Source organism: Neofelis nebulosa, chromosome 4 (genome assembly GCF_028018385.1).
Source record: "Neofelis nebulosa isolate mNeoNeb1 chromosome 4, mNeoNeb1.pri, whole genome shotgun sequence".
Taxonomy (NCBI): domain Eukaryota; kingdom Metazoa; phylum Chordata; class Mammalia; order Carnivora; family Felidae; genus Neofelis; species Neofelis nebulosa.
Genome location: NC_080785.1, coordinates 162629239 through 162634146, shown reverse-complemented (window position 1 = coordinate 162634146; position 4908 = coordinate 162629239).

Below are 4908 nucleotides of genomic sequence, written 5' to 3'. Positions count from 1 at the left end.
GAGGGCAATGGAGGTGGCCGTTTGTTCTCAGGTCCTGCATGTCATTAGGGGAGGGCTGTCCCCGGGGGTGCCCACTCTTCGGCATTTCTGGCCTGGCCAGTATGTGGACTGAGCCCTGAGGCTGGCAGAAGTGTGCAGAGGAACGTGTCACGGCCAAGGGGATATGGGCAAGGCACTGACATCATCTGCCTCTGTCCCACTTTTCAGATGGAGAGATTGAGGTTCAGAGAGCTTAAGACACTGTATGAAGGCCACAGAGAGGACGTACAGCAGAGCTAAGACCACAATTTGGTTCATGTCTGGCTCCAGACATGAAGTTCTTTTTTAACTTATTTTTTAATGTTTATTTTGTTTTTGAGAGAGAGAGAGAGAGAGAGCAGGGGAGGGGCAGAGAGAGAGAGGGAGACACAGAATCTGAAGCAGGCTCCAGGCTCCGAGCTGTCAGCGCAGAGCCTGATGTAGGGCTTGAACTCAGGAACCTTGAGATCATGACCTGAGCCAAAGTCGGATGCTCAACCAACTGACCCTCCAGGCGCCTGTTGACATGAGGTTCTTTATGCTGCGGTTGCAGGGGGATACCTGGGCCGGACCCTGTGGTCTTCACATGGCGTCAAGAAGGCCTGGCCCCTCCCAGGGGAGTCAAGCATTGCATCTTGGCCTTCCAAGCCCATGCATCTTCACGGGGGTCGTTCCAATGCCCTCCAGGTCCAGGGCTCCCAATCCCACACCTCCAAGTGCTCACGCAGAATGGACCACAACCCTCCTTCCATGTCCCAGGAGAGGCTCCTGAGGTCAGCCCTCATCCAAGGGGGCTTCCCACAGGCTACCTCCATGGTTCAGCCCCGTTCTTTCCTTTTGCTGGGCATTTCTCACTGGGGAGCTTCTGCCAGCACTGGGACTCCCTCCCTTCCAGGCTTCACGCAGACACACACACGGGCAGGCACACCCACACACGCACACCCACACATGCACACTCATGCACACTCCCACATGCACACACATTCATAAAACACACCCACACATGCACACACAGGAACACATACCCACACATAAGCACGCACACACACATAAGCACCCGCACATGCATGCAAACATACCCACACAAAAGCACACACACATACACACACACCCATGCACACACATGTAAACACACCCACACATGCACACACTCCACACATACACACAAGCACACACATACAAACATACCCACACATAAGCACACACACACACAGAAGCACCCATACATGCACACATACCCACACATGCACACACATGCAAACATACCCACATAAGCACACACACATACACACACACCCATGCACACACATGAAACACACCCACACCCCATACATGCACACACAACCACACATGCACACACACATGCATATAAACATACCCACACGTAAGCACACACACATATACACACACACCCATGCACACACATGCAAACACACCCACACATGCACACACCCCACACATACACACAAACACACACACATGCGCACACATGCAAACATACCCACACATAAGCACACACACACATAAGCATCCACACATGCACACACACTGAATGACCTAGCTGTGGGAACAGGAACTTGTCCCCAGTTGCCCAAACTGGCACACAAACACACGACATGGGCACACAGTCACCCAGGGACACTGTACTGGGATATAAGGTCCAGACACATCACACCGAGACAGAACGGTGTCACCCAGAACGAGCACACACAACCACATGCAACACACAGCCAGATACACACATCCCAAGCTCAAGGGCCCACAGAAACACACATCTGCTGTCAGAAGGGGAAAGAACATCGGAGAGGAACCAGCTACAATTACCCAAGAAGCCACAATTATCTCACGAATACACCTGACCCAACACACACACACAGACCCCCAACACAAGAAATACACAAACCCCACCATTCAGGCACACAGCTCACACACATAGTTCCCCAGTATGGATATGCAGTTCACCCACAAATCCACAACTCATCGCCCACAAATCCACAATTTAGCCACATGAAGACAGACGCACCACAACCACGCAGCCCCGTGTGGAGGTTCGTAAAACGGGCACAACAGTTCATACAGGAACACGTGTGCAAACCTACCAGATGACTCAGAGTAGGCAGGTAGTTCACACACAAGGACACACGCACGACAGAGGCAGACAGCTTGTACAAGACACGCCCACAGACCTACGCTTCAGACCCCGTCACACACACACAGGGACCCGCAGGGACCTACAACACTGCACAGACACCCTCTGACACGCAAACCCCAGGCCAGGGCAGCGTGGGAATGAGGTTGTGGGAAGAGGGAGGTGGACAGAATGACTAAGGAGGCCTCTCTAGGGGAGGAGGGGGGGGGGGGACGGAGGACGGGTGGGCCTATGTCCAGCGCATGTGGTTCCCATTACCGGCCTGGGAATTGAGGCATGAGTTGGCGGGACAAGGAGACCCAGCATCGCTTCCCAGCCCTGCCAAGCCAGGAAGAAGCAAGGCCCTAATCTGAGGTTACAGGCCCGGAACTTGGCTCAGAATCACAGCAGCTCCTACCAAGAGGGGTCTACCCTGAGCCAGACCTGGCTGGGGCTCACTTCAACCCCTGCACCATCCCTGGGAAGGTTTCAGAGGAGAGGCAAGTGAGGGGCTCAGAGAGGTTAAGCTTCTTGCCTGAGGTCACACAGCCAGGAAGTGGTCAAGCTGGGATTGGAATTCAGGTCTCTGTGCAGCCCTGGCTTCTCCGTTCATCCACCAGTAGAGACACGCCACTGGCCCCGGGCCTCACCTGCACTGGATTTGTGGCTACAAACAAGAAAGTTCCTGCCCTAAAATAATTGAGAGTTTGGTGCACGAACAGATGGGCAGAGTTCTCTGAGCATGTTTGGAGAGCCCTGATCTGGCCTGGGGGCAGGGTGGTTCAGAGCCAAAAGCTGAGCAAGAACTGGCAGGGCTCAGTGGGCAGAGAAAAGAGCAGATGCAAAGGCCCTGAGGCAGCAAAGCACAGGAGGCTAGCTCTCCTGGTGAGGGATGGTGACAAATGAGGCCAGAGCTGCCAAGTACAAAGACCTGGCCTTTAACTCAGGGCCAACAGGGAGCCTTGGAAGCTTGGAAGACTGGTGGGTGGAAAGGGGTAGAGTGTGGTTTGGGCAGCCAGTGTGAAGATCGTACCCAGGACAGCTGAAGACGTACCTTCCCCCTAACCCAGAATTTCCATTCATGTATATCCATACACCCCAGACCCGTTTATCCTTGTGCTCAAAGACACGTGCTGGGATGTTTGAACAGGAACAAAATGGAAAGCACCTAAAAGTTTGTGAGTCCCACGGATAACCAATAACCGTGCTGAGGGAAGCACTTACAAAGACACGACTAGAAATACTTGTAGAAATACTTGTGTCTAGATGGAGAAGATACAAAGCCTGTGGCTGAGCTAACAAAGCAAGTTGCCAAAGTGTCTTCAATATTGTAACAGTCAGAGATAGTTTCAAAACCTGCCAAACTATGCATCACCCATGGATACAGCACCCCCTGCGTGCAGTAAACACCGGGAAATACTCTTGAGGACAGAAATCCCCGCACTCAAGGGAAGACAGAAACGGGGCATCGCGTTTAATGGGGACGGAGCTTCAGTGTGGGAAAAGGACAAAGTTCTGGAGACGGATGGCAGTGATGTGTGCCCAACAGCGTGAACGTGCTTAATGCCACCAGACGAGACACTTAAAAATGGCTAAAGGGTAAATTTTATGTGAGGTATATTTGGTCACATGTTTTAAACACCTTAATTCTCCACACTCATTTACCCATAATCGGGGGAAAGAAAGGCAGATGATGGCAGAAATGGGTACAACAGCTTCAAATGTGCGTGCAGCGTTTTATTTTTTAGGGTGGGCGGTGGACACGTGTTTATCATAAAGTTCCCCCCATATGTATTTTTTATAACGGCAACACTTTTACAGCACTTGCCGCATGACTTAGAGCATTGCTCTAAGTGACCTATTTTAAGTAATTTAACCCTCACACAGCCTGACGTTTAGATGCTCTCAGGCACCCCATCGTCACAGCTGTGGGGACTGTGGGGCACGGTGAAGGTCACGCTTGCCCCAGTGAAGAAGTTGAACCCGGACCAGAGGGCTTGGCTCTAGCCATGATACCACACTGCCTCCATACACCTTCCATGTTTCATTCATTGGCTTTGTAACACTAGGAACGTACCCAAGAAGAGGTGGTGTCTTAGAGGGGTCATGGGAAGGGATACGAGGAACTTCCTGGGGGCATTGGAAACAGTCTATATCTTCTTTAGGGCATGTAGACCGTCGTCAAAATTCGTCACACAGAACACTTAAGACCCGTGCGTCTTATCATATGGTGCATGCCTCTGTGCAAACAATTTTTTTTAAGCTCATTAATTTTTTTTCCTTTAGTAATCTCTACATTCAACATGGGGCTCAAACTCATGGCCCCGCGATCTAGAGTCACACGCTCTTCTGACCGAGCCAGCCACGCATCCCCATGCAAACACATTTCGAGTATAGGTCCAAGAGAATTGAAAGCAGGGTCTTGAAGAGGTATTTGCAAACCCATGTTCACAATAGCAGCATTATTCACAGCAGCCAAGAGCTGGAAGCAACCCAAGTGTCTGTTGATGGATAAAAAGATGTGGTATGTCCATCCAAAGGAATAGTATTCAGCCTTAAAAGAGAGGGAAATTCTGACATACTACAAGGACCCTTGAGGACATTATGCTCAGTGAAATAAGCCAATCGCAAAAGACAGATACTGTATAATTCTACCTGTATGAGGTCCTCAGAATAGCTGAAATCATAGGCACTAAAAGTAGATGGTGGGTGCCAGGGGCTGGGGGACAGGCGCGGGGAGTTGTTTAATGGGGACCGAGATA